Here is a 20698-nt window from a genome sequence, read left to right on the forward strand (position 1 = left end):
TCTATTCTATCAATAAAATTTTGGTGTTATTTTGATATTACTAGCCTATTTCGATGCTATTTGAGGGGATTATTTTTCAAAATAATCATCTATAAAAATATCAATGAGGAGCAACAGATTGTCGAAATCTTCAAAGGTTCTTCTTTGTCATTCTTGACAAAATTTTAGCTGGAAATGAGTATGGATAGAGATGAAAATCGGTTAAAATTCAAGAGAATATTCATTCTTTTTATCCATAAGTACTTCTTGTTACCAACAACAGCAAGTAAAATTTTTTGGTTCACATGCCAGCAATTCATAACGGGAATGGAATTGAGCTACTCATGTGCTCAACTTCCTTTTTTGATAGGTGTCTGTTTATACTGGTGATTATATACTTTCATGGATCCAAATTTAATACACCAGCGGATACAATATCTGGGCCATCTGGATTGTGAATTGGACAAGGGAGAGGCTGGTTCAGAGGATTGAACGCGAAGCAAAGGATGAAACGGTAACCTAAAAGAAATAATTTCTTTAAAATTTTGGTGTCACTATTTGTAAAATATTGTCATATTGATGTTTTAAACTGAATATGCTAATTAAATAACTTTTTATTTTAGGACTTCATAAAAAAATATTAGAGCTAAGACAAGGAAAAGAAGTAAAGAAGGATAAAAAAAGGAAAAAAAAATCAAGAAGAAAAGAAATATGTTATAGTGGATTCATATTCAAAAACATAGATTGATTCTTACTATGAGTAAGATTGAGAAACTATTTATTTATTTAAAAATATATTTATTTTTTTATCAAAATTTTTTCTGTGTATCATCAGAAGAGAAGAAATTCATGAAAAACTAAAAAAAAAACAACCGGAAAGAAGGATGAAGAAAACAAATAATAAGCCGACAGAGTAACTGTTATTTTTTAGTATCATTTTTTTAAATATTTATTGTATTTATTTGCCTGATGTTTTTCTGCTGGTCATGCAAGCTAAAAAGAAAGATATTCCAAAAAGACAACAACATAAAGAAAAAGAAAGATTGTACAACCTGAACAACTAAAAAGTGGTTAAGACTCAACAAAAGCTCGTCATGGTTGTTTAGAAACATAAGATTCGACATCTTATATTATTTTATTTTTTTCTTGTTTGCTAAAATCTCCTAAAAGCTGTTGTAATTTCTCTAATTTCACTGAATAATGTTTATTTTGTCTTTAGAATATCAGCTGTCAATTTGTTGAACAAAAATGATACAGTGTTTTAAACACAATTAAGTGTTTAGGGGTATGTAAATGCATCAAGTGATCCCATGTAATTTCTTTTACTATTTTTTTATTTCTTAAATATAAAGCTATTGTACTATCCTAGATGTAGCGTATGTGCTTCTAATAAGAACATTTTAGTTGATAATTATAATTTAAGTAAAGTATCGTTTTTGTCCCCAACGTTTGGGGTAAATCCTATTTGTATCCCTAACGTTTAAATCGTCCTATTTGTATCCCTAACGTTTGTAAAAGTGATTCAATGTTATCCTGCCGTCAATTACACATCATGAGCGCTTTAGTTTGAATTTTAAAAATCTTTTCTTGAAGTTAGAATACAAATGTTTGGGATAGAATCGATGATCTATTCCGAAAAATAGCTCATCAAATGTTGAAACTAATTCCTACAACATTTACACAATTCACTTTTTTAGGGACATAATTAAATCTAAACACAAATAGTGGGTATAATATTAAAATCGAACATATCCAAATGAGACCTAATTGAGAATGAATACATTCAAGTGAGAATAATTAAAAAATATGATCTAATTTGTTAGTATAATTGATAGTAGGATAACATTGAATCACTTTTATAAACGTTAAGGATACAAATAGGACGATTTAAACGTTCGGGACACAAATAGGACTTACCCCAGACGTTGGGGACAAAAACGATACTTTACTCTTATAATTTCATATCTTTGTCTTTTAGAAAAAAAAAAAAAACACAACAAATCCTTGTAAATTTTTTTTCAAGAAAAAATAGCACAAAAAAAGAAAAAAAAAGAATTTATAGCTTGCAATCTTGTAAGTTCTCATATAACAAAATTTATATTCTGATTCAATAGTTGTGGTGCTGTGTTGACATAATTTTGATACTTTTCAAGTTGAAGGTACGAGAAGAGAGATGGGAGGAAGCCAATTCTATTAAGGAAGATGTCTTAGTTAAATAGTAGAGAAAGAAAATAACCCTGCTAGCAAGGATAGAGCTTAGCTTCGGCAATGAGGACCACGACCCCCTCAAAATTTTTATAAAAGAACTAGTAGTACTATTAAAAGAGAACAAATATAGCTCAATTGGTTTAAGTCTTAAATTTTTACATTAGACTTGTAGAATCAATTCCCGTTTTCTGCATTTATTCAATCATTTTTAATTTTAAATATTAACATCTTGAACTTGGATTTCAATAAGTTTTCACAAGTTAAAGGTCATATTGGCTTATTCATACAAATTAAAATCTCATTCTCATTATCATTTATTATTCTCGTTATCAACAAAATTTTACAATTTTAATATTCGAATTAGTTGTGATAAAATTAATTTCTTTTATCTATATAGTTATTTATTTTACAATAACATCTTGAACTTGAGCTTCAATGGATTTTTATAAATTAAAAGTCTTATTGACTTATTTATACAAATTAAAATCTCATTCTCATTATTATTTATTATTATCATTATCAACTAGATTTTATAATTTTAATGATGAAATTAGTTGTAGTAAAATTAATTTCTTTTATCTATATAGTTATTTATTTTACAATTTTAATTTTAAATTTTTTAAAGTATTTTATAATATCTGTTTATATAATTATTTATTTATTGTCATATTAGTAATAAACTTAAAAATATTATATTTATAAATTTTATTTTGATATAAATATTATTGTATAATTTTTATGTTAAAAAATTTTTGCCTCCAAAAATCTCTTCAAGATCCACCATTGCTGGCTGTTGCTATAAGGAAGTCCAGCTGGAAGCAAGAATGGAAGATGCAATGAAATCTCACAAGTAAGTAAACTATTCTTTTAGTTAATAATTAATATTTATATTTTATTTAATTTTATTGACTTAATGATACTTTCAATTTAAGTCTTGCTGATTGATATAAAAAAATGTTTCTAATAATTGGCACCGAATTTCATTTAGTATCCCACCTAAATATTTTTGTTAAGACACACAAATCCAAAATTTATACCTTTATTACAATGAATTTTTGAATTAGTACTACACAATTTTATTATTATTTAGATCATATTGATATCTTTTTTAGAAAAAATTATTGTCTTTTGTATGAATAGTCCAACTATTAATCTTAGGAGTGAGACTAATTTCGAAGAACATATGTAATACTCTACCATACAGAATTTTATGTTTAAGTCATAAAATAGAGGTAGTGTGGTATTACGACGTCTAAAATAAAAAATATCTATATATATATATATAATATAGTCGAAAGAATATAATATTCGAGGAGCCTTGAAGGTTAGTTAAGTAGAAATGTAAAAAATAAAAACGCGATTGCTTGCGTACGAAGAAAGTATATATATATATATATATATATATATATATATATAAAGTATAGAAAGTCAAGGATACAAAATATTCAAGTCCCAGACTCAACCTGCAAAGCTAAGGCTGGCCGGAGAATATCATATACATACATATACAACCTGAGTCCCAAAATACTCAAAATACCCTAGTTCTCCATCAAAAGCCTCAACGAGGTGCAAGAGCTAAACAAAATAAGAAGTCTAAACAAAATAGCTAAACTCCGTTGTGATCGGAACTCCAGACGCTTAGCGAAATGCCTCTCGACCTGCATCTGAAAACAACAACATATGTATGGGGTGAGAACCGGAAGTTCTCAACATGGTGATGGTGCCTACATATATAAGATATAAGGTCCTGGAAAATCCAGAGGCAATCCTAGAACTCTGACACTCAGATTTAAATCTTAATGTTTATAAATTAAAAACCATAAATAGGGTAGGCTATCTAAGGTTCTTAAGTCTAGCTCAATTCTCTACTTTCTAACTTAAGCCCTGATTTTCCACTTTCCTCCAATCCTCTGAAACTCCGGTGCACAGACAAGCAATACAGACAAAGCAAACACAAGTAGGATACAGATACAGCAGGTAGCAATATAGCAGGTAAGCATAATGATCACATAGGCAAGTCCAATTAATGCACAATCAAACAAAGCACACATATGCATATGATGTATGTCTATCCTACTAGCCGTGAGCTCACGTGTCGATTAAATCACCAGAACCCGACACATCCGGTAGCTAACTCAGGTATTGTCTCTAGGTTGTGCATCCCTAGGAAGAACTTTAATGAAGGAGAGTGCATTTTCACCTTCTCCTGGAGGTATCACGAAGGAGTGTGCCTTTCTACATTGAAAGAGTGTGCCTTTCCACCTTGCAACCAGAGAAGAACGTGGGGAAAAACAAAACGATGGAGTGTGTTTTTCTACCTTCCCCACACACATCCAGCTCGACAAGTGAGGGAATCCTTCATCCTCAACTTGCCAAAACCGTGAGCAAGACAGAACCATCGTCCTCATAACATTAATCGTAAATCTCATTTCATTCCCAATCATGGGTCAAACCTCATCATTCTCAGTTCTGTCATCCTTCATATTATCATTAGTATTTTCGCACTTTCTAATCATAACTCACCATTTCACAAACTTTCTTCACTTCCAAGTTACCTCCCTTTCTAGTTCAACCCCTTTTACTATCATTACAACTCAATTCTAGGATCTTAGAGAGTAAAAATTGAGGTTTAGAGGTTCAAAATCATGTTTAAATCATAAAACTCAAGTTGCTGAAAAACAAGATCATACGTACGCGAACTATGTTCTGCGTACGCGGAAGGATGATTTTCCCCAACTCGCGTACGCAACCTCTGCTCGCGTACGCGAGTACTCTGGACAGAGGCGAATGGTTGCGTAAGCAAACGTATTTCTATGTACGCGACTGTCTCATTTTCCGATGCCGCGTACGCAGTCCTTGTCCGTGTACACAAGTGCATTGGACAGAGGCCGTGTAGGCAGCCATATGTGCGTGTATGCACCCCGTTCATTTTCCTTAAAAAACTGCTAATAATGCAGAATTCACATTTTTTACATCCAACTTTCGACGCGCATAACTTTTTCGTTAAAAATTATTTTTATCCGTTCTTCCAATAATGTAAACTTCATGAATCCAATTTTCAATTGAAATAAATTTAGAGAAGTTTGAGGGTCCGAAAGCCGAGTTATGACCTGCCAAAGTTCGCTAAAAAATCAGATTTTTCCTCAAAAACACCAACCTCTATTTTTACCAAATTTTCATTTTCAAACCAAACTACTATCAACCAAAATACTTCCAAAACACTCATAATCAATACCAAATGCTTGTCAATCTTTAATCAAGCTAACCCATTTAAACTATTAAATTCTCAATTCCACAACTCATTCAAGATTCTCAATTTAATATACTTCAAGTCAATACTCATCAATAATTAACACAACAACTTTTCTACATATACCAACTCTTACTCATTCAACCAATTCATACTCATATCTAACCAATTCTCATTTATTCCATGAACCATCAATACACAAATTCATGAATTTCAACCTTAAAAATTCATAATCAACATAATCTCATACTCAGTCATTAAAGTATCATCATTAAATCACCAATCATCAACCCATTTCAAGATAACTCAATATTTTTGTTAAGGTTACTAACTCATAACATACATACATGATTCAACATATCTTATGGTCATCTAGCCTAAGTTTTCACAAGACATTATATATTACATACGAGAAACAAAAATCATACCTTAGCAAATTTTTCCCTACACCAAAGACACCTCAAATAAGCAAGATCTCAAGATTCACCACCAAAATTTAGCAACCAAAGCACAACCCAACCTTCCAATATGCTCTAAATCACATATACACACTGCCTAATTCATACCATTACACATACACACACAAACTCAATACCCAACCACATATAAACAAGGAATTCACTAGGGTTCGAGAGATCTTACCTTACACTTGCCTTAGTCGAACAAAAACCTGCTAATTCCTCAAGCTAATTGGACCCTAGAACATCAAAGAATAAAAAATCTCAACACCCACAATCTTGAAATTTCAAAAATTGGGAGAAGAGAGGCTGAGGATGAAAACATGGTTTCCTTACCAAATTGAGTACTGAGCTTTGTAGAGCTCGACGTGGTCGATGTGTGACCGCAAACGGTGCGGCGATCGGAACTCTCGATTAAAAGTTATTTGAGATTAAAATCAAGCCTAGGTTTTTTATTTTCCTCTTTGTGTGTGTGCAGTGTGAAAGTGAAAGAATAAGGGGAAGAGAGCTGAATTCATTCCCGTAAGTTGTTATTGGGTTGGACCTTGGGCCTGGTTTGGGTCCAGTTCAACCGGTTTGACTCGTTTAGCTGAATTTTGTGCCAAAATCTTTGAAATTAGTGTTAAAATTTATGTTTTAATTATCTCTACCTCATTTGACTATAAAATTTAACTTTCTAATTTCTATAAATAGTAATTTATTTATTTCATACTTATTTATTAATTTTTCAGATTTTACAACACATGCTTATGGTTCAAAAACAAAGTTTGAGTAAAGTGCTGATTATGTGAGTTTTCTAATTTATGTTCCTATTCTAATGAGTGTGCATATTTCATTTAGTGTTGTTGAGTTAATGATATTTTGAATTGAAGTATTACTCATGGACACCGAAATGTGTTTAGTATCGCACCTAAATATTTACTCAATATTAAGTTCTTTATTGTTTGCCTTCGTTGGAATGTCACTTCAAGCAATTGATCTTCCAAAACATCATAAACAAGAACGAATACAAGTAGAAAACTCTACCTTCAGTCCTCCACAGCCTCAACAACAAGCTCATAAGGAATCTTTGCTAAAAGAATATCAGTAAGAAGAATCTCTTAATGCGTAAGTTTTACTTAATTTTTTTTACTAATTTCGGTGCTATTCCATGAATTGTTCTTTGTTGTATTGCTTCATATTATTGAGTTATTTTAAATAATTTTCTATGTCATCCTACATTTTTCCACAAGATCAATATGTAAAAGCTGCATTATTGATGGTTGCTAACACTGCACTGGATATTGACTTTTTTGCATTGTCATTTGACTTTGGCTTGAGTGATTCAAGCAATGAACCTACCATTACCCAAGAGGATGTGCCACCAGCCAACATGGAAAAATCACAAAAACCTAAAACCCAAGAGACCCCATCATTATTTAAAGAGATGAAAATTTTGGTTAAGATGATGGATGCTAGGTTGCAGTAGCATTGGACTATGCTAAGAAAACAAATTCACAACAAAATTAGAAGATGTAAAATCAAGCTTGAGCTTCCTTCATAAGTTCAACACTTTGGTAAAAGAAAAGAAAATAACAGAGGAGCAAAAGAAAAAGTACTATCATTAGGCCACACATTCCAAGAATAACAAAGATAGGGAGAGCAATGAGTGAGAAACCATATTTGTGTTGAACCATGAAGCTCAATTAGCGGGAGCTAGATTTCACTTCATGTCTTTAAAACACAAAGAATATGTAGATAATGTAGTATGTTCTTGTGCTATAACATTAACAATTTTTTTATGAGTTCTTGTGCTATATATGTAAAAGATTTGGGTCCTTTGTTTTCATAGGTGGTCTCTGCAACGTGTCAAGTTCTCAACAACAATAAATATAAAAGATTTGAGGAGTTGTATACTATATCCTATTGGATATTGTGGTAAGCTTTACAACCGTTAAGTTTATCTTTGATTTTGGTGCTTTTTGGATATATGTTGTGTGCTAACTTTGCTAATATTGGTGCTATTCACATGTTGCAGAATAACATGTTGATGAAGCATGAGCATAACTACATTGATGAAGAAACTAAGGCCTTCAACATCAATGAATGTAAAGAGTACCTACTTTTTTGGGACAAAAAAAGCTAGCATCTCATCCTTTTTTAAGTTTTAATTTCTGAAATATCTTAAATAATTATTCTATTCGGTGTCATTTTGAATAAAAATTGTACTATTTACCCCAATTGCAGCTATTTACCCCACTTTGCCATGAAGACCACCAATGGCTGTGGATTGCGAATATTCAAAAGAAAATGTTTCATGTTCTTGACCCTATTCATAAAACATGTCCCTCTGACGAAAGAAAAAAAAAACTTAATAAATTTGTTGTAAGTTATTTACATAATACGTATTTTTATTTTCGTTGTGAATTCTCTAGTGTTAATGTTTCTTATATTTGCCTTTTTCTATTTTTCAAAATTTGATTATATCACAAGTGAAAATGTATGCTGAAACATCACCTTTAATAGACAATGAATAGGGTACTGAAGCACCATATATTACAATCAGTGGATAGCAAACAAAGTATGCATCTTTCTATTATTCTTTGCTATTACGGTGTTATTTAATATATTTTACCATGCTTTTCTCTTACTGTGCTATTAAACATTTTTTTACTATGTTATTAACTTTTTGTTTATTAGCTACGATTTCAAAATATATGTCATGAAATGGGTGGAGATGATTAACTTGAAAAGATTAACAAAGAAAAATATACATAGAAGAATTGGAAAAAAGTAAGTATCACTAAACATAGTTGATTCTCTACTTCTAAATTAACACAAATTAGTAAATTTATTTCAATTGTAGGATGAAATTGATCATTACAGATAAGAATATGCTTCACTAGTTCTCTTTGACGAAATGAATAAATTGAGAGATCAAGTCATTTCATAATCTGAAACCATAAGACTCTCCAAGCCGTCTACTGCACTATTAAGCCCTTTCTATAGATTTTCATTAGGAGATATAGAAAGTACAAAGATTGAATATTGTAAAATTTTAATACTGTTAAAAATTTTTAGTATTTTCAATTGAATATTAAATTTTTTGGATACCGTTTAGTTAAAACAAACACATCTTTTACCTCTTTGTAAATATTCATTGCTTTTGATAATCTCTTTTGTCATATTAGACTTCAATAAAAGTATTTGCACTGCATTGCGATCCACTATTTATTTTAATAAATTTAGGTTCACACTTATTAGATTGAATATATTGAAAAAATAACAACAGCACTGACATCTGTAAATATTGTCACCTAAAACAATTTACTACAACACAATTGCAAAAAGTAATTGAAAAAGGAAAAGTGACTATCGAATAAACACCATAATATCGAAAATAATAAAACCCTATCACTATAAATTGAACAACACAACACACAATTCAAAAAACAAAGTTTATTCTCATTACAAAAGAAAAAATTAAAGGAATAACACTGAAATTCTTCATGACAACACCGAGTGTCATTCAACTAAACACAAAATACTATTTTATTGCATTGAATCTCTGAATTGATAATTCATAATTTTTCCGTGATAAAGGCTTAAATTGATTGCATCATTAATCCAACATCTAAAATGTTCGACTGCCAAAAGTATAGCATATATTAGCACAAATATGTACAAACACAATTTTAGCTAATCAAAGCACATCAATTTTATCTCACTTAGAGCTTTCTTTTTCTTTTTCTTTGATGCATTTGCAATCTATTTTTTAGTATTTGATTTGAATCTATTTTTTGGATGTCCTCTTGTCATCACACGTGGCGGGCTTTGAAGGGTATTAATCTCATCCAGGGAACCATCTTCATGTGATAAGAAATATTTTCTTTACTTTTGGCTTTATATTCTTGCATCTCAGCCATCAAATTATCATATGCACGGTGCTAAATCACAATCAACTCCTCAAATTCTGATGCAAATTCACAAATATTTTGTGAGTGAAACACCAAATCATCAAATCTTCTACTTCTTGACTCCAATAAAGACTCATCATGTCTAATTTTGATATGTGTATGTTTCCTCTTTACATTCTTACTCCAACATTCTAATACATATCTCGGTGCCACTTTATCTACTCGTTCAAAGCTTAACGCTCTCAAACAATGATAGCACAATATACCTCTTGACTTAAATAATAAGCATTGAAATTTTACTTCACATGATATCGGGTCATATGTAACCAAAAACTTATTGAATGTGGGTTTGAAACCTTTTCTAAAACTTCATATACTATGAAACCTAGAGCGGACTCTATTGATCTTGTGATACCCTAAACATCTCATGAGTCATGAGTATACACATACTGAAATTGAGCTTCTATTGATGATTTTGTTGCACAAAGTAAAATTGTATAAAAATTTTTAGCATCTGATTCTCTCTTTTTTTGCTTTTTACTTCCTAGGCAGTTATCATATTATTTCACAAATTGAATCAATGAGCTATTACGCGTAATAAACTTATTAAAAAAGCATGCATGTTCTTACTCCTTAATGTGATTTTCATTCCATCCCAAAAGTGATCAAAATATACTAGAATCCATAAATGACGATCTTTAAAAAGCTCTAAAAAAAGTATCGAAGGAGTAAATCAAAAACCATAGCACCGAAAGGTATATAGTTTCGCATCATTATTACAAAGCAAAAACACATAACATCTAAATACTAAAACTAATAACATGCATTAATTCTAATGAAGCAACCACAAAAATGTTACCTAAAAGTCACTTATTATCTCCAATACCATACTTCATAAGAAAATTATTCCAATTTCTATCAAATATATTTTTTGAAAGAGTTTCAAATAGCATGACTCATCTCTTGTTCAATTTCTTCATGTCTCTTGTAACCATTTAATTTATGTGAAATCTTTTTCATAATATGCCAAATACACCACCTATGAATTGTTGTTGGCATACAAAGCTCAATATCCCTTTGCATCAATGCACATTCGTTAAGAATGTCTTTTGGAACTTTTCCTCCCATGTAACGAAGCCAACATTCAATTGACCATTTGAAAGATTGAATGTCCTCATTTTTTTTCCAAAGTACATCCAAGAAGTGTAGAATAACCATGGTAATTCACATCAACAAAAGAACCAAAAATCAAATTATACCTAAAGTCAACAACAAATAAACAAAATTAGATATGCACCGAAATATATTTCAAAAAGCACAACAACTATTTTCAATTAACACTAAAAATGTTTGAGATCAGCACAACAAATTATCTGTTTGTATTATAAGTGGTATCAAATGAAATTTTGCCAAAATACTCAAAAGCAGTCCGACTTTTTGCATCAGCCCAAAAAGTATTTTTAATTGAGTGATTAACCTCAGGTTCAATCTCATAAAAAAAGTTATGATTATTCTCTTTCAATCTCAATAAGTATTTTCTAAATACTTTGGCATCATCTTATTCAAAAGCATTACAAATTTTTCTCATAATGTAATTTCTAATATCTTTTTCAATAGAGCTTAATTCACCATGATCCCCAATTGTTGCAATAAAGGATTGATATTTCTTACTTGGTCTAATACCAACTTCATCATTATTCTCAATTGTGCGACATACAAACATGCTTAGCTGGCTATGTTATTTAAGCATCTCTACTTGATTTGGACAATATGGATGTGAATGAGTCAAAACATTCTTTGAAATAACCAAACACCAATATCCTTCAATATATGTACATAAATTTTTACAGCACTCTAGCTGAGGAGTTTGTCTTTTGAATAGGAGATATATTGAATTTGTATTTTTCCTCTCTATTACATGTAATCAGTTGATTTTTAATTTCATTTTTCTTCCTATTTTAGTTCCTTATTTTATTAGCAAAACCTACAAATTTTGAATAATCATTATAGAATCTTTCAGCTTCTTTAAATATGTTGAAAGTCATGGCAACCTTTGGCACAAACTACTCATCAACATTACACAAAAATTGAAACAACACCAAAATTTTCTAAGCACAACACCATCTTAAACTGGCAACAACACCGAAATACTTATATTCATAATCAACGAATTTCATCAGTTCATTGCTAAATGAAAATCACATAAAAGTAAAAATATAATAACTAATTCTATTTAACATCGAATGTATAACATAAGAACTAACAATATCAACTACAAAACCATATATCAAATTAATGACAACAAAATAAACAGCATAGAACTTAATTCTATTAAGCATCAAAGTATATTTTGAACAACCACGAAATTATCATGAAGTATAACATAAATAGATTAATTGAAAAAATAATTCAAAACTCTTCAATTCCATTGAAATTCAAATTCTTAATCCTGAACGTTGATTTTCACAAAGAAAAAATGTAATAACATTAAAATTATTCAACTCATATATAAAGTAATTACACGATAATCAATTACATCTGAACTACATTTATTAAAAGAATAAATCAAATCTCGTCGATTTAAATTGATTCAAAACAATGATCCAATTCGTTCTTATTCAATGGATCTGAACTTGCATCATACATTATTTTCAAAAATGAAAATGCTATACTAATTCTAATTTTACTGCTTGATTTAAAAAAAAAAAACTAGAATCACCATGAAACAAATAAAAGTTTGAATGAAAAGGAGCTCAGATCTAACAACATTGATTATAAAAGGAGAAATCTACAGAGAGACAAAAAAAAAAAAGGAAAAATTCGCAAAGAACATAAAAAAAATCATCAAAAAGAAAACAAAAACAAAATGAAAGAAAATATTTATGTTAAAATCAGTTATATATATTGCATTTAGTTATAAAATCAGTTATATATTGCGTGAATGTAAAATAAGTTATAACAACTTGGTTGAATTTAGTTAAATAATTTTTTTAGTTGTAGAATTTTTTAATAATAATTTTTGAAATAAATAATTTTATAATATAATATTAAACATTTTAGAATAAAAAACTCAAGAATTTATTTTTTATTGACCTCAAAATAAAGAATTTAAACATAAAATAAATAAACAAATAAAATTTATGCTAAAAAAATCACCCGTCTTCAAGGAGATTAAACTTTGGAAAAACACGGTCTCATGATGACATGATGTTTAATGAGATATGAAATGAAATGAAAACGATATCCTATATTAATAATTGCTATCCAACACGGGTGAGCATTTATACAGGAAATGAAATCAGTTGCGGTTCGGTTAGAAAATCAATTAGGAGTGAAACAAATTTTAATTAATTAGTTAAAAAATAAATTTATTATAAAAAAATAAAAAGAATCTTTTACTATCTTAATTTTTTAAATTTTAAAATAAAAAATAAAAAAGAATTTACATAATTGGCTTGTTATGTAGTTAGCCTATGAGACTTCTTTTTATCATTTTAAATTTAACTCAAGTAAAAATATTTAAAATATTTTTAAATAAAGATGTTTAATTTTATCCATTGATTATATTGTTATGTATTAGATTTTTTATACGTAGTATAAATTAAAAGTGTTATCATTATTAAAAAGAGTTGTTATATTCTTAAAATCGTTACTTTAGCTTTGACACTAATCTTTTAATTTATTTAAAATTTGAATTTTAACAAAAAAAAACGTATTAGAAGATTATTTTATCTTTTTATTTTTTTTAAATTTTATAATATTACTTTTCTACTTCTATTTTATTATCATTTTGATTTTTTTACGAATTTAATAATTTTTTACAAGTTGAATTTTATTTATAATTTTTATAATTCTTTTAATATTTTTGTCTGATTTTTGAAGATCTATATTTTAATCTACTAATTCTTATTGTTAATTATTCTATTTTTATTCTAACAATTTTTATTCATTTTTCAATTTCTTCAACTTCATTGCTACAAGCTTCACGCGCTTGTCGTCTGAAATGTCTTTTAACTTAAACACTCTTTCTCCTGTGCAAAGTTAGTCGATGAAATCATCAGGTTGGAGTCTTCTTCGAAAATATCAATTTTGATTCCTAAGTCTTTAGTTTTGTGAGTCGTGTTGTGTCGTGCTCTTCGTATGGACGAATCTTCAGACAAAGAAGAATAATGAAAGAGATTTGCATTATCCTCTTCACTAGAAGAACTGTCATCACTCTGCTTGCCGTGATTATTTTGAGTAGCTTCATATTTTGTAAGTTACTCTTGTTTTTTTTTGAAACAAAGGAAGCTCAACACTGTAAAGTGGAGCAAACAAGTTAAACAACAAAACTACATGGAAAAACATAACATTTTAGTCTAAGTCAACAATGCCATCAACAACCCGCAGAATCACTAGCAGTCCATTCATTGTAACTCTGGATTGTTCTCTTTATTACGAAGTCAACACCTGTTTCTTTATCATTAAAGATCCTAGCATTTCGTTCCACCCAAATATTCCAAATCACTGCGAAGAACCCATTCAGCCACCTCTTCTGTTCTTGTTTTCGCTTATGCCAACCAGTCCAACTCTCAAACAGTTCTCTAATGGTACCAGGAATAACCCAATCTTCACCAAAGGACCGCAACCAACTGCACCACACCTGCCATGTAAGGTCACAGAGAAGAAATAAATGCTTGACCGATTCTACCTCCTTCTTACAGAGTACACAGATATTATCAGTTGGCAAAATAACGCCTAGCCGACTCAATCTCTTCTTGGTATTAACTCTACCAACAAGCACAAACCATCCAAAAAGCTCAATTCTCGGAGGTACCACTCCTCTCCAGACTGCACTTGTAAAACTGTAACTCGTTACCTCCGCTGACAGAGTCTCCGATTGTAGGACCTTCACGACAGAGTTGGTTGAGAATATCCCTTTACAATCAAACTTCCAAACTAGATGATCCTCTTGCCCATCTGCCAATGTCACCGCCCTTAACCTCTCATGAAGGTGGTTGACAAGCTCCAACTCCCATTGGAACAACTCCCTTCTCCACTGAAAATTCCATATCCACTCGAGTCCATCCCAAAAACCACAATCCCCTATTACATACCCTTGTTGGTTTGAAATAGAAAAGAGTCTTGGAAAAGTCCGTTTTAGGGGCTCACCTTGCAGCCAGTTATCTTCCCAAAACAGGGTGCTCCTCCCATTCCCTACCTCCCTCGCCAGGCCAGTAAGCAGTTTGTCCTTTAGCCGCTGCTCCTTAATGTTCAAATGACAAATGTCTTTCCATGGCCCTCCTCTACTCGGCAACTGCTGATTTGTTAGCATTTCATCAGAGTTCAGGTTGTTACATGAGCATACAATCTTTTTCCACAATGGGCATTCTTCCTTTGAAAACCGCCACCACCATTTGAATAAGAGGGCTGTGTTTCGAAGCATTGCATCCCCAATCCCCAAGCCCCCATCCTTTTTCGGTGCCTGAACTAACTCCCACTTAACTAACGGGATACCATCATTCCCATCCCCCTTAGACCACAAAAATCTCCTTTGTAACACAATAAGTTTATCCGCAACCGCCTTTGGCATCCTGTACAAACTAAGGTAATATATTGGTAGGCTATTCAGCACTGATTTGATGAGCACCAGCTTACCCGCTTTGTTCAGGACCTTCGCTTTCCACAGGCTAAGTTTCTCTTCCACCTTATCTATTATCGGTTTCCAAGTTTTCACCATGCGCGGATTCGCACCCAATGGGATGCCAAGGTACCTCACTGGTAAAACCGCTTCATTGCACCCCAGCATACCACACGCCTGATCTACCCATTCCTGATCACAATTCACTGATATCAGATTTGACTTATCAAAATTAATGCTGAGCCCCGACATCAACTCGAAACACTGCAACAGTCTCTTATAATTCACGATTGTGTCTGTGACTGGTGGACAAAACAGTATCGTATCATCTGCAAATTGTAAGTGTGACAATTCGATATGCTCTCCTCCGACCAGTAGCGGAGCAATGCGTCCATTCCTAACTGCTTCTCCCAACATTCGATGCAACACCTCGACCACTAGCACAAATAAGAAAGGAGAAAGAGGATCCCCTTGTCTAAGGCCGCGCTCCATGTGAAACGGCTTGGAAGGTGACCCATTTATCAGAACAGACATAGTGGCAGTACTAAGACACTCCTTCACCCAATTCCTCCAGCACTGTCCAAACCCCATTTTCTGTAACACTATATCCACAAAACTCCATCGAACTCTATCATAAGCTTTATGAAAATCCAGTTTGATGATTGCTGCTTTTTTTCTCCGCGCCTTCAGCCAATGTACCGTCTCACAGGCGATGAGAGCACCATCATGAATTTTTCTGCCTTTGACAAACGCAGTCTGAGTCTCCCCCACCAACCCCGGCATAACTGATCTCATTACTGTAAGTTACTCTTGTAACTCCTTAATTTGTCGGCGTAACTCCTCCATTTTAATCTCTTGAGTAATTTTACGTTTTGGAGCCATCTTTTACTACTATGTAATGAGGTTGATGCTTAGGCGCCGATGTTATGATGATGATGATGTACAATGATGATGAAAATGTACCAATGATGATAATGATGAGAATGCATTAAGATAATCACCAACGGTAAAGGCCCTAAAAGAAGAGAAAATAATCCAGAACTCCGCAGTAGACAATCCGCACTGACGACGACTCGTACCAACTAACGCAGAGACGTCATTTGTCTCATCAATCTTGACGAGGTTAACAACCCCACTATAGTGAAAATAGCCGAGAACCCACATTGGTTTGCTAAGCCAAGGATGCACCCCTAGAGAAAAATAAACACACAACTTATTTAATATATAACTCAATCAATTCCACTTCATAAGCAAAAGAGGTACATATGCATATTTATACTAGTAGGGGAGAAAAACCTTCATGACTCAGGTAATATGTGAGACTAACTCATAATATAATATAATAATATATATTAAATTAGACTTCTTTATTTAACGGCATAAACATAAAAATATATGCTCCTGTATTATATTATCTTTAATTAAAAGCAGAAATAAAATTTTTAATAAAAATAATATATAAAACACAATAATTTCTTCAAGTTTTCTTTTGGTAATAAACACAAACCCATTCAATTATATGCATTTATGTACACATTGTATATATTTTGACACCCGCCTCTACCAGCATTAGTGCCTTCATTTGTCTCTAGCATTTTGTTCTTTCTTGTGTTTACAACAATCTGAGCAGGGATAAAAAAATTATGTCTATACAAATAATCAACACTAAATTAATTATTATATATTTGTATATAAAAAATATGTTATTTAATTTTTTTAATATATATTTTATATTTTAATTTATATTTTATTAGTAACTAATTTAATAATTAATTTTTTACGTATACATAACCTGTCATGTTAATTTGAATTATTAGCTTTTTAGGAGGATGGTAACCTATAAATAGTTGAAATGGATATCCTATACTTTACATATACTTTTTAATGGAAATTAAATATATAGACATAGTAAAAAGTAAGAATTTCCTTTTTCCGCTTTAGTAGCATCAATAAATAAGATTCTTACGGTTTGTTATGACTTATGAGTAATTCTTGGCTTTTATCTTAATATAATGAATTAGTAAATTGATTTTATATAAGAGAAATGTTAAAAATATTATCAAAATTTATTATTTTTTATTATTATTTTTAGTTATTAATTTAATTTTTTTAATCTAATAATTCAATTAATTAAGATGCTATTTTTTTTTTGAATAAGTGAGCTCAACACAATAAAGTGGAGTGACAAAGTCACAAACAAAGTCTCAAACATAAAAATAACCAATCAAAACCTGAAACCAATCCTTAGTGTTATCTCCGGCAATGCCGTCAACAACCAAAAGGATCGAAACTACACTATTCTCTGTAGCTGATAAAAGATATGAGAAACACCTCTTCCATTCCGGTTTCCTTGTTATTAAAGATCCACCCGTTCCTCTCTAGCCATGCATTTCAAATAACTCTCAGTCCACCTTTACTCGAATATCTGAAAATTTCTCAAGCCATTCTACACTCAATAGAACTCTATCAATACGACTGCAGGAGCAGCCTCTGAACCAAGTAAATTTTCGATCATTCAACGGTAGGTCCACTAACTGCATATCTTGAACCCAATCCTTGAACTCTTCTGCTGATGCTGTAACCTGTCCTGACCATTCCTCTCTTCAATTATAGTGAGATTACTTATATTATAGTGAGATAAGAGTATATTTATATTTCTCTATTTTATATTTATTATAGTTTCCTTATTTATTTCATAACACGTTATCAGCACAAGACTCTGATCAAATTTTTAGGAAGGCTCAGGTAACAAATTTTCATTATGTCGAAGCTCTCTCATCTTGAATTCAATGCTCTTAATATATCTGAAAATAATTATTTATCATGGATACTAGATGTTGAAATTCATCTTGATTCAATGGATCTTGGAGATACCATTAAGGCTGAAAATAATGCATCCCAAAAGGATAAAGCCAAAGCCATGATTTTTCTTCGTCGTCATCTTGACGAGGGATTGAAAATGAATATCTCACATTAAAAGATCCTGCAGATCTTTGGAAAGACCTTGAAGAAAGGTATAATCATCAGAAAACGGTGATACTTCCTCAAGCCCGGTATGAATGGACGCACTTGCGTCTACAAGATTTTAAATCCATAAATGAATATAATTCTGCAATGTTTCGAATCACCTCACGAATGAAATTATGTGGGGAAAAGATAACTGACCATGATATGTTGGAGAAAACTTTCTCAATCTTCCATGCCTCAAATATGCTCCTGCAGCAGCAGTATCGAGAAAAAGGGTTTAAAAAATATTCTGAGTTAATTTCTTGCCTTCTTGTTGCTGAACGCAATAATGAGTTGCTCTTGAAAAATCAGGAAGCGCGCCCAGCTGGTGCCGCCCCATTTCTTGAAGTAAATGTGGCAAATTACCCCAGAAGAGGTAAATGGCAAGGTTTCAATAACAAGAAAAATTATGGAAGGAAAAGGAATTATATTCAAAAGAGAGGATCTCACCAGAAGTGGGATAAAGAAAGAAATATCGGGCAGAATAAATTAACAGAGGATAAGTATTTCCGTTGTGGTGGAAAGGGCCATTGGTCACGTACTTGTCGTACCCCAAGGCACCTAGTCGATCTTTACCAAGCATCTTTGAAAAAGGACGATAAGGGAAAAGAGTCGAATTTCGTTTCAAATGATGCTAAAAATTCCACCACTCATTATGATGTATCTGATTTCTTTGAGGATCCTGAAGAAAATATTGGTCATTTGATCAATGATGGAATAGTTTAATGTGTGAGATTGTTAAGTATTCATGTAAATAAATAATGTAAAGAACTTATTGTTAAGTTTTATTTTCTATGTATTTAAGTTTCAAATATAATGTATATAAATAATGAAATATTAATGTTTATGAATTTTGAAATCATTAAATGTGTCATGTTTTAAAATAAAATTTTAGTATATGACATTATTTTTATGTGTAGTATTTCTTAGAAGTATAATTCCGATCAAGTATTCAATTTAAACTGTGCATACTACTCATTTTATCATTATTTGTCTTTGAAGAGAATGGCAAGGATATGTAATGAAGATGTATGCCTTGCGGATAGTGCAAGTTCGTACACTATTCTCAAAAGTGATATATATTTTACCCATCTTGTGCCAAAAGAAGAATGTGTTAATACTATTATTGGCTCAGAAAATGTAATTGAAGGCTCCGGAAGAGCTATAATTTTGTTTCCCGGAGGAACAAAATTCATAATAAATAATGCACTGTTGTCTACCAAGTCTCGAAGAAACTTGTTGAGCTTTAAAGATATTCGCCGAAATGGATATCATATTGAGACAATGAATGAGGAAAGTCATGAGTACTTATGTATCACAACTCATGATTCAAATAAAAGGGTTATATTAGAAAAGTTACCCTCACTTTCATCTGGTTTATATTATACCAAAATTAGTGCAATTGAATCACATGCCACTGTAAACCAGAAGTTTACTAGCCCAAATAAATTCATAACTTGGCACGACCGATTGGGTCATTCGGGAACAACCATGATGAGGAGAATTATTGAAAACTCTCATGGACATTCACTAAAGAACCAGAAGATTCTTAAATCTAGTGAATTTTGTTGTGCTGCATGTTCTCAAGGGAAGTTAATTTTAAGGCCATCACCGGTAAAGATTGGATTTGAGTCCCCTGAATTCCTAGAAAGGATTCAAGGTGATATATGTGGACCTATTCATCCACCATGTGGATCTTTTAGATATTTTATGGTCCTGATAGACGCATCTTCGAGATGGTCACATGTGTGCTTATTGTCTTCTTGCAACCTAGCGTTTGCGAGATTACTGGCTCAAATTATTCGATTAAAAGCACAATTTCCGAAAAATCCAATCAAAGCAATTCGTCTTGATAATGCTGGTGAATTTACTTCTCAAGCTTTTGATGCTTATTGTATGGCTAATGGAATAAGTGTTGAACATCCAGTAGCTTATGTTCACACACAAAATGGGTTAGCAGAATCACTTATTAAACGCCTCCAATCAATTGCTAGACCCTTGCTTACGAGAACAAATCTCCCAACTTCGGTTTGGGGGCATGCTATTTTACATGCCGCAGCACTTATTCGTTTGAGGCCAACGAGTTACCATCAGTTCTCTCCTATGCAATTAGCATTTGGCCAGCAGCCAAATGTTTCCCATTTAAGAATATTTGGGTGTGCGATATATGTTCCCATTGCACCACCTAATCGCACCAAAATGGGACCCAAAGAAAATTAGGGATATATGTTGGATATGATTCTCCCTCTATAGTGAGGTATCTTGAGATACAAACTGGGGA

This window comes from Arachis hypogaea, chromosome 16, assembly GCF_003086295.3.
Source record: "Arachis hypogaea cultivar Tifrunner chromosome 16, arahy.Tifrunner.gnm2.J5K5, whole genome shotgun sequence".
Lineage (NCBI taxonomy): Eukaryota > Viridiplantae > Streptophyta > Magnoliopsida > Fabales > Fabaceae > Arachis > Arachis hypogaea.